At 49.1% G+C, this 11,237-nt stretch overlaps 1 protein-coding gene across 1 annotated transcript in view; it reads left to right on the top strand.

Moving 5' to 3' along the window:
* The first annotated feature begins 10,383 nt into the window (after nt 1–10,383).
* The window catches only part of LOC143961698 (C-type lectin domain family 10 member A-like), a 113,689-nt gene continuing 112,835 nt past the window's right edge, over nt 10,384–11,237 (top strand). The window contains exon 1 of the mRNA XM_077471018.1: nt 10,384–10,637. The gene's annotated coding sequence lies outside the window, so the exon portion shown is untranslated. The remainder of the gene's footprint in view (nt 10,638–11,237) is intronic.

Genomic DNA, 11,237 nt, shown 5'->3' with positions numbered 1-11,237 from the left:
ACATCCTCCAGCACCATGCAATCTCCCATGTGGAAGGATCCCACCGCCCGCTCTTCATGTGACATGCCTGCAATCTGCAAAGCCACATTCTCAGGGACCCTCTTTGTTCCCCGGCAGATGGAAGGCTCAGCCACCCTCTATTAATTAGCACTTATTGATAAGATGCCAGCACATCCCTTGGCCCAGGAAGAGACAGCAGACAATGGCAGACATCACAGGGGGCTCATCATACATGTCATCACTCAGCATGGACAATAGTGCCAATCATATTAGATGGGCTGAGCACAGGGCCGTCTTTAAGGCAGGGCAAAAGGGGCAGCTGCCCTGGGCCCTGTCATTGTTGTGGGGCCCAAAGCAGCTACCTCATACTTGCCAACTATCCCAGTTTAAATTCCCTTGTCCCTTGAAGTTTTAGCCCTATTGTTGTGTACAGATGACTCACCTGCAGACCCTGTGTTTATATGTAAATAACTGGCATTCATATGTAAATAGCAACGGAATTACTAAGCAAATAGCTGTGGCCATCTGCATTGATATGTAAATAAAGGTGGCATTCATATGTATATCATGCTTACCTGCAGTGAGAAGATGATGTGCTGTAACCTCTAGCAATCAGTGAGCAGTAATACTGTACAGTAATCTCTAGCAACTAATTAACAAGCAGAAATCATTTGCTGTAACCTCTAGCAACTAATCAGTGAGCCGTAATGTGTGCTGTAACTTCTAGCAACCAGTCAGTAAGCAGTAATGATATGCTGTAACCTCTGGCAACCAATCACAATTGCTGCCTGACATGATAGAGTAAACTGATTTTAAGTCCAGCTTCTATTTATTGTATGTCTCAGAGCAGGTGGAGAGTAAAATTGCATGGGAGGGGGCCCCCAAAAAATGTTTTGCCCAGGGTCCAATCAATATTAAAGACAGCCCTGGCTGAGCATTGGGAATGACAGCTGACACCTATGAAGACAAAGGTGACAATGTCATTGCTGGGGCTCTCCTGATCCAGGAGGGTCCCCTGTGATAGGTCTGGATGTGATGAGAAGCAGCACCTCATCCTCCCCCCTCTCCTCCTCCTCCAGTGTCAGGGCAGCCACACATACACCACACTCACCTTCTCTGACAGCTCGAGCTCCAGCTCGGCCAGCTGTTCTCTCACCTCCTTCGGGAGGGCTGACAGGTCGAAGCCTCCTCTCTCCGCCATAGAGCCGGCCGGGTAGCCTCTTATGAAGCACAGAAGTTGGGAGCTCAGTGCATAACCCTCACTACGGCCGCCATGCCAGGCCCAGCCTCGCGTCACATGACCACACAGCCGCACATAGACATCCCACTGCAGGACAAGAGCTCACTTGCCGCGTGGAAAGCGTTTGAACTGTGGCACCGCCCACCTTCCATAGACACTGGCAGTGGGGGTGGGCAGCGCCGCAGCATCTATGTTGTAGACCAGCTTCTCTGGTCTTCTTTAAAATGGCGGCCGGCGGAGACATTGTCTCCGCCAGCCGTGGACCTCTAGTGGCCGGCGGCAAAATTAACGGGACAACCCGAATTTCCCGGGACAAAATTAATTCGGGACAAGGGTCCTAATCCCGGGAATGTCCCGGGAAATTCGGGACAGTTGGTAACTATGTTATAATACCATATATACTATAGTTTATTATTATTATTCAGGACTTTCAAAGCATCAACAGTTTGCACAGAGCTTTACAACATGAGGGCAGACAGTACGGTTACAATACAATTCAATATAGGAGGAATCAGAGGGCCCGGGTCGTTAGAGCGTAATAACTCTGGGGGATGGGCTGATAGGGTGCCCGCGTGTCGTGGATCTCCTGGAACAATTCCGCAATTAGCACATTTGTCCCGGGTTCCGGGTCCCGGGCACCGTCATTCCTGAAGACAATACAGTGTCCCGGAATGAACTGACAGAGAGAACAAACCCCTATGGCGGGGTAAGGGTAAAAAGAGCCCCCCCCCAACACATTTGACCCCCACCTCTCTACTAGCACAAGTGGAGGGGAGTCTGTATTTAGTGGGGGGTCTGTACAGAGGGAGAAGGGTCAGTACTGTGGGGGGGCTGTACTGAGGGAGAGGGGTCAGTACTGTGGGGGGGCTGTACTGAGGGAGAGGGGTCAGTACTGTGGTGGGGCTGTACTGAGGGAGAGGGGTCAGTACTGTGGTGGGGCTGTACTGAGGGAGGGAGCAGTATTGTGGGGGGTCTGTACTTAGGGAGGGGGTCAGTACTGTGGGGGAGTCTGTACTGAGGGAGGGGGATCAGTACTGTGGGGAGCTGTACTGAGGGAGTGGGGCAGCACTGTGGGGGGCTGTACTGAGGGAGTGGGGCAGCACTGTGGGGAGGTCTGTACTGTGGGAGGGGGTAGTATTGTGGGGGGTCTGTACCGAGGGAGGGGGGACAGTACTGTGTGAGGGTCTGTACTGAGGGAGGGGGGTCATTACTGTAGGGGGGCCTGTACTGAGGGAGTGGGGGTCAGTACTGTAGAGGGGGTTAGTACCAAGGGAGGGGGTCAGTACGGTGGGGGGGGTGTCTGTACTGAGGTAGGGGGTCAGTATGGTGGGGGGTCGGTACAGAGGTAGGGGTGTCAGTACTGTGGGGGGTCTGTACTGAGGGAGGGGGGTCAGTTCTGTGTGGGGGGTCTGTACTGAGGGAGGGGTGTCATCCCTGTAGGGGGGTCTGCACTGAAGGAAGGGGGGTCGGTACTGTGAGGGGGTCTGTACTGTGGGGGGGTCTGTACTGAGGGAGGTGTGTCATTACTGTAGGGGGGGTCTGCACTGAGGGAAGGGGGGTCAGTACTGTGAGGGGGTCTGTACTGTGGGGGGTCTGTGCTTAGTGGGGGGTCTGTACTGAGAGAGGGGGGTCAGTACTGTGGGGGGTCTATAGTGATGGAGGAGGGATCTGTATTTAGTGGGGGTCTATACTGGGGGGGGTCTGTACTGAGGGAGAGGAGGCTATAGTTAGTGGAGGATCTTTACTGAGGGGGTATATACTTAGTGGAAGAGGGTCCATACGGAGGGAGGGGTTCTGTACTGAGGGAGGGGAACTATACCTAGTGGAGAGGGGGGTCCGTACTGAGAGGGGGATCTATATTTAGTGGAGAGGGGTTCTATACTGAGAGAGGGGGATCTGTACTAAGGGAGGGGGGGTCTATTATTAAAATATAATAATATAAATAAATATCAAGCATGGTGTTGGGATGATATAAGTGCTAAAACCAGCCATTCGTCTGACAATACCACAAATGACACCCCAAAACACATTCTGCTACTCCTCCTGAGTATTATCATACCACATGTGTGGGACTTTTCTACAGCCTGGCCACATAGAAAGGCCCAACATGCAGGGAGCGCCTTCACATGTTCTAGGAGCATAAATTACACATCTTAGAGCCCTTTCACACTGAGGCCATTTTTCAGGCGCTATAGTGTTAGAAATAGCGCCTGCAATCCGCCCTCAAACAGCTGCTCCATTGTCTCCAGTGTGAAAGCCCGAGGGTTTTCACACTGGAGCGGGCACTGATGACACATGACACTGATGTGGCACTGATGACAGATGGCACTAATACGTGGCACTGATGACATGTGACACTGATGACAGATAACACTAATATGTGGCACTGACACATGGCACTAATACGTTACACTGATGACAGATGGCACTAATATGAAGCACTGATGACAGATGCCACTAATACGTGGCACTGATGACACATGACACTGATGAGAGGTATCACTGATACGTGGCACTGACAGGTGGCACTGATGACACATGACACTGATGACAGATGGCACTAATAGGTGGCACTGATGACACGTGACACTGATATGGCACTGATGACAGATGACACTAATAGGTGGCACCAATGACACATGACACTGATGACAGATGGCACTGATGACAGATGGCACATATACATGGCACTCGGGACAGATGGCACTGACAGGTGGCACTGGACACAGATGACACTGGAGACAGGTGGCACTGGGGACAGATGGCACTGACAGATGGAAGTGGGGACAGGTGGCACTGGGGACAGATGGCACTGACATGTGCTGTAGGCACTTTATTTTCCCCTTTCTTAATTTTTTTACTCACAGGCTGCAGCCGTTTGCTCTCCCTCCTCACATGCAGTCTCTGTGTGAGAAGGGAGAGCCGGCGATGAGAGATGATCTCATATGTTTACATATGAGATCATCTCTCATTGGACACTGCGATCGAGTGATATATGGCCGCTGTGATTGCCATTTAGCACAATCTGTGATTGGCTGTGTCCAAGGGACAGGGCCAACACAGAACTTTCCCAATGTGCGCCCGTGGCGGCACGCATTGGAGAAGTAAACAGGAGGACGTCCAGGGACGCCCTCCCAGCAATTGGAGTCTGCGCTGTAGCCGTCTTTCGGCTATAGGGTGGATGCCTAGTGGTTAATGCTGTGGACACGGCCGTTGCAGCTGAAGCGCGTCTACCTCTGCTGTACTTTTATCTTTATGGAGATATAATTAATTTGGACTGATTTAAGGAGCATGTATGGAGTTGTGGATTGTCCTATCCATACCTCCCAACCGCCCCGGATTCCGCGGGACCATCCTGCGGTTTGAAGTAAGTCCCACGGTCCCGCAGATCTGGGCTGAAGTCCCGGAATCCAAAACTGGAACTTGTTCCATCCCTGGGCTCCAGTCAGTAGTGGTATCCTCCTCAATGGGTGCAATGTGTGCTCTCACACACAGCACCCATTGAGTATTCCTGGGAGAAAATCTGGCCACAATTTTTGCTCCCCCCCTCCTGAATGCAGTCACTGGTTGTTAGGACCGCCGGCGTCCTAGCAACCAATGACATAATTTGCAGGCCTCTCAGCTCCGCACCATCTTCGCCTCCCAATGCTGCCTATCAGCGGCGTCTATGCAGGCTCTCAGCGGCCCTGATCCTGTGTGCCAACAGCCTCCATGCTGCCTCTCAGTGGCTTGTGGAAGGTAAGTTCAGTGGGGGAGGCAGCCAGGGCAACTCTCAGAGGGGCGCAGAAAGTCCCGTGCGGGTAAGACACTTTAGGTTTGGGAACACGTGCGCCTTATGTCCTCCTGTCTGTATACAATGACTGTGTGTGAGAGGACTGGAGTGCTAGTAGGACTTGTCTTCTACCAACAGGTAATGGTCCTGTACGAACCTGGGTGATAGCAGGTAAGTGGCTTCTCTCTTTCCTGTGGTGTGTCATCGTCCCCTGCGTATTGGGTTTGGGTGAGCGTATGCTTATCTGTACACATCGACCCCTAGCTCTTCTGCTGTCTCTCCATGGGTGAGTCCGGTAGGGTTGCAGCTTTCCCAGAGCCCCCCTACCTTTGTAGGCTTGTTCAAAACTTTGAGCAGTTTCACATTGCTGCAGACAAGGAGTGACAACGCAAATGGCTGAGCTTCTCTTTCTCTCCACTCTACAGACTCTGGAAAGCCAAGTTGCACCCCCCCCCCCCCCCACTGTGGCCCATCCAAAGCTCAGCAAGTCCTGCAAGCCATCTTTAGTTGCTGCCTTCTCGTTTGTCACAATGACCCCAGACCCCTTTCATGTTCCTAGGATGAAGGGAGTGTGACAATACAGAAGGGTTCTGCTTCACAGATCAACCACGTATTCTGGAGATCCCCCTCCCCACCATTAGCTAAGCTAGACTCATTGTCTTTTCTTTAATTAGGCTTGGTATTAGAGAAGGCTTGACTACTTCTGGGTGTGTTGTCAGCATGTGGACTTTTGCTCTATTTCTTTTTTCTTTCTGTCTCTCTTCCTTGGCTTTTAGTGGCTGAGCTTCAAATAGACCTCTTTTCAGTCTCTTCCCCGATCTCCAGCACTGCGCCGCCACTTCAGAAAACTTTTATTTAAAGGAGTGAGAGTTGGACTTGAATAGTCCCTAGGTTCTCCTGCAGCTTCAATTATTTATGACCCTCTTCTGTTATCTTAACCCTTCCCAGACCAGTCTGTTCTTTAACCACTTTCAGACCGGACCATTTTGCTGGTCAAAGACCAGACCACTTTTTGCGATTCGGCACTGCGTCGCTTTAACTGACAATTGCGCGGTCGTGCGACGTGGCTCCCAAACAAAATTGACGTCCTTTTTTTCCCACAAATAGAGCTTTCTTTTGGTGGTATTTGATCGCCCCTGCGGTTTTTATTTTTTGCGCTATAAACAAAAATAGAGCGACTATTTTGAAAAAAACGCATTATTTTTTACTTTTTGTTATAATAAATATCCCCCAAAAATATATAAAAAAAATTTTTTTTCTCTCAGTTTAGGCCGATACGTATTCTTCTACATATTTTTGGTAAAAAAAATCGCAATAAGCGATTATTGATTGGTTTGCGCAAAAGTTATAGCGTTTACAAAATAGGGACAGTTTTATAGCATTTTTATTAATAATTTTTTATTATTTTTTTTTTACTAGTAATGGCGGCGATCAGCGATTTTTATTGTGACTGCGACATTGTGGGGGACACATCAGACATTTTTGACACATTTTTGGGACCATTGTCATTTATACAATAATCACTGCTATATAAATGCAGTGATTCCTGTGTAAATGACACTGGCAGTGAAGGGGTTAACCAGTGGGTGGCAGTGTAGGGGTTAAGTGTTCCTAGGGGTGTGTTACTAACTGTGGGGGGCTGGGCTTTCATTTAGTGAACACTGATCTCTGCTCCAATCACATGGAGCAGAGATCAGCGTCACTAGTTGCTAGGCAGAATGGAGAAATGCTGTTTACACAGCATTTCCTCCATTCAGCCGCCCGGTGAGACGATCGTGGGTATGCCCGCGGTGATCGAGTCCGCGGGTCCCGCGACTGGACTCACGGGGGTCCCGACCAGCGCGGGAGCGCGCCGCCGGCGGTGCGCTCCCGATGGCAGGGCGGCATTGAAGATTGGACGTACATGTACGCCAATATGCCTGCCCGTGCCATTCTGTCGACGTACATCGTCGTGCGCTGGTCGGGAAGTGGTTAAGTAATGACTTAAAACTTTAACATGTTCAGGTTTTGCTGTAAATCTGTGTCACCTTGGTTTGGTTACATACTGTGCTGATGGGGGTGCTGGGCTAGGGTTGCCACCGTTTCTTCAAGCCAAACCCAAACACTTTAGCGGCCTGGGACACCTTTGGGTGCCCCAGGCCGGGGAGAGGAGTAATGCTGTGCGCATAGCATGCCGCAGCTAACATTGGGTGTTGCCAAATTGACCTTGCCGACATCATCGCCCTGTCTCCCAGTGATGCCGAGGGTTGGGCACATTACTAAGAGAGAATGGAGGAATTGGCGAGAGAGCAGGGGGGGTTATTAGTAACGGGGGATTTGTAAGAGCCAGGGGGAATTGCTGAGAAAGCTAGGGTGGGGGCATTGGAGAGAGAGCTGGGGGGGGGGCATTTGTGAGAGGTGAGAGAGCTGGGTTTTGTTTAACTACTCCCTTAAGACCCTCCATGCATTAAGATTTTGGCAACACCCACAGTTACCCGTAACACGCGCCACAGCTCACTTACTCCCTCATTCTGAAGTTCAAAAGTTGGGAGCTAGGGATGAGCTTTATAGTCGAGTCAAACATTGGCTGTTTGCCAGTTCGCCAGACAGCGAACAATTTTTGGTGTTCGCGGCAAATTCGAAAGCCGCAGAACACCCTTTAAAAGTCTATGGGAGAAATCAAAAGTGCTAATTTTAAAGGCTTATATGCATGGTATTGTCATAAAAATGGTTTGGGGACCCAAGTCCTGCCCCAGGGGACATGGATCAATGCAAAAAAAGTTTTTTAAAAAGGCAGTTTTTCCGGGAGCAGTGATTTTAATAATGCTTAACCACTTAAGGACTGCCTCACGCCGATGTAAGTCGGCAGAATGGCACGGCTGGGCACAAGCACGTACCTGTACGTTGCTTTTTAAGTGCCCAGCCGTGGGTCGAGAGCGTGCCGCCGCCGGGTCCTGTGCTCCGTGACCGTGGCCACGGGACCAGCGGACCTCATCGCCGCTGGTGTCCCGCGATCGGGTCGCAGAGCTGAAGAACGAGGAGAGGTCTGTGTAAACAAACCTCTCCCTGTGCTTCCTTGTGTGGCTGTCACCAATCGTCTGTTCCCTTTTATAGGGAAGGACGATCAGTGATGTCACATGCCAGGCCACGCCCCCCTACAATAAAAAAAACACATAACGTCATACATAACTACACTGCCCTCTAGTGGTTAACACCTTCATTGCCAGTGTCATTTAGACAGGAATCCGTGCATTTAAATAGCACTGATTGCTGTATAAATGACAATGGTTCCAAAAATGTGTCAAAAATGTCCGATGTGTCCCCCATAATGTCGCAGTCACAGTAAAAATCACTGATCACCGCCATTACTAGTGAAAAAAAAAATATATTAATAAAAATGCTATAAAACTATCCCCTATTTTGTAAACGCTATAACTTTTGCGCAAACCAATAATCGCTAATTGCGATTTTTTTATTTTTACCAAAAATATGTAGAAGAATACGTATCGGCCTAAACTGAGGAAAAAAATGTTTTTTATATATTTTTGGGATATTTTTTATAGCAATATAGCATTATTTCAAAATTATCGCTCTATTTTTGTTTATAGCACAAAAAATAGAAACCAAAGAGATGATCAAATGCCACCAAAAGAAAGCTCTATTTGTGGGAAAAAAGTATGCCAATTTTGTTTGGGAGCCACATCGCACAACCGCTTTATTGTCAGTTAAAGCGACGCAGTGCCAAATCGCAAAAAGGGGCTTGGTCCTTTGGCTGCAAATTGGTCCGGGGTTTAGGTGGTTAAAAAGAAACAATAAACGTGTAATATTCCTTTAAATTTCGTACCTGGGGGGTGTCTATAGTATGCCTGTAAAGGGGCGCATGTTTCCCATGCTTAGAACAGTCCGAGAGAAAAAATGACATTTCTAAAGGGAAAAAAAGTAATTTAAAACTACTCGCGGCTATAATGAATTGTCGGTCTGACAATACACATAACAGCTCATTGATAAAAACGGCATGGAATTTCCCCACAGGGGAACCAAAATTTTTTTTTTTTAAATGCGTGGGGGCCCCCCTAAATTCCATACCAGGCCCTTCAGGTCTGGTATGGATATTAAGGGGAACCCGCGCCAAAATAAAAAAAATGGCGTGGGGGTCCCCCTCAAAATCAATACCAGACCCTTAACCGAGCACGCAACCTGGCAGGTCACAGGAAAAGAGGGGGGATGAGAGAGCGCCCCCCCTCCTGAACCATACCAGGCCACATGCCCTCAACATTGGGAGGGTGCTTTGGGATAGCGGCCCACCTCAAAGCACCTTTTACCCATGTTAATGGGGAGAAGGGCATCATCCCCACAACCCTTGCCCGGTGGTTGTGGGGGTCTGCGGGTGGGGGGCTTATCACAATCTGGAAGGCCCCTTTAACAAGGGGACCTCTGGATGCCCCCCCCACGTAAACGGGTGACCCCACCCCCCTCTGGCAACACAAGGAAAGCCACAAGAAAGTCCTCGTGTGTCAGAGGGGGCGGGGTCACCGGGTGGCCCTGCCCTCCGTTATATACAGTAAGATGTGTCAGAACAACAGAAGTGTCACACGGCGGAAAACAACCACAGAGGCGGATCGTGCAGAAGGAGCGGAGAAGAAGCCGGAGAAAGATGCGGGACGAGAAGAGTGGAGGAAGAAGAAGATGAAGAATTTGGAGGAAGAAGAAGAACATGGAAGGAAGACCAGAAGAAAGAAGATGGAAAAAGAAGCGGAAAGAAGAAGAAATGAATAACTTGTCAAAAACTGTCTCTTGTGTTTTTTTTAACCCTTTTCACACTTTTTTTGTGAAATGGTAGAGGTACAAATGTACCCCATTACCAATTCACACGGGGGGGCTGGGATCTGGGGGTCCCCTTGTTAAAGGGGGATTCCAAATTCTGATAAGCCCCCCGCCTGCAGACCCCCACAACCACTGGGCAAGGGTTGTTTGGGAACAAGGTGCTTTGAGGTGGGCCGCTACCCCAAAGCACCCTCCCAATGTTGAGGGCATGTAGCCTGATACGGTTCAGGAGGGGGGCGCTCATCCTTATTGGGAGGTTTGCTTTATCCATTCATCACTTTGGCAGCTGAGCAACTGCACATCCTGCACTGAACAGCTCAGGAGGAGTTTAATTGATTTGGAGTAGTAGCAGCTTTTCATTATTTAGGAAAGCATGTGTGTCTTCTGTTTGTGTATTTCAAAAGCGCCCACCCAGTATGTGTGAGCTCAGCTCAGCCTTTCTCACTCACCTCCCACCCTCATGTAGATATGGGAGTTTACTGCATGTAATATGAGTTCCAGCAGCTAACTAGGGGAACATTGCTGGGAGAACATTGCTGGGAGAACATTGCTGGGGGAACATTGCTGGGGGAACATTGCCTGGAAGACATTGCTGGAGGAACATTGCTGGGGGAACATTGCTGGGAGAACATTGCTGGGAGAACATTGCTGGGAGAACATTGCTGGGGCAACATTGCTGGGGGAACATTGCTGGGGGAACATTGCTGGAGGAACGTTGCTGGAGTTCTTTCCTTAAGTGATTCTTTCTAGAAGTGATTTGCACTTCAGGCTCTGCCTCACCTGAGTGTCTCGTCTGAGCGTATTTTTTCTGTACCTCCTCAGGTATGTTCCTGCTTTGTTTTAACTAAATTATATGCTGATCTTTTATTTTTAAGCTCTACCCTGTTGCAAGCCGCACGCCAGTGCATTTTTTATTTAACATGGTTTCCGATGGATCTAGTTCACATCCGTGCATTTTGAGGCAGTGTGCTTTTTGGAAAGGCTGAGGCTGGTTTCACATATATATATATACACGACTTAAATGCGATTTACACTGCATCCAATTCACATAACATGTGAGTGTGACCGGCTTTCATGGAGCCGGTTCACACAAGTCTGGGGAAGCTGCAGTGCGAATTTGAAAAGGGTCCTGTATGTTTTTGGGTCTGGTTCAGGTGCAAATTCAGGGAAAAATTCTCACCTGAACCGGTAAAGACAAGCGCACAGGACCCTAAACTGCAAACTGCAGCCGGACCTGTGTGAACCCAGCCTCAGGGAATTATTTTTCCCGCAACCAGATTTCATTTTGCATGTAATAGACTTCAATGGACCCACAAGGGCTAGGGTTAGGGTTAAAGGCTAGGTTAAATGTTAAAGTTAGGGGTTAAATGTTAGGGTTAAGAACTAGGATTAGAGTTAAGTCTAACCCTAGCCCTTAGGGTT

The sequence above is a fragment of the Lithobates pipiens genome, unplaced genomic scaffold, assembly GCF_037356315.1.
Source record: "Lithobates pipiens isolate NorthernLeopardFrog02 unplaced genomic scaffold, aLitPip1_a1.2 Scaffold_8, whole genome shotgun sequence".
In the NCBI taxonomy this organism is placed as follows: domain Eukaryota; kingdom Metazoa; phylum Chordata; class Amphibia; order Anura; family Ranidae; genus Lithobates; species Lithobates pipiens.
Note: the sequence above shows the minus strand (reverse complement) of the source record. Positions and strands in the feature narration are given on the sequence as shown.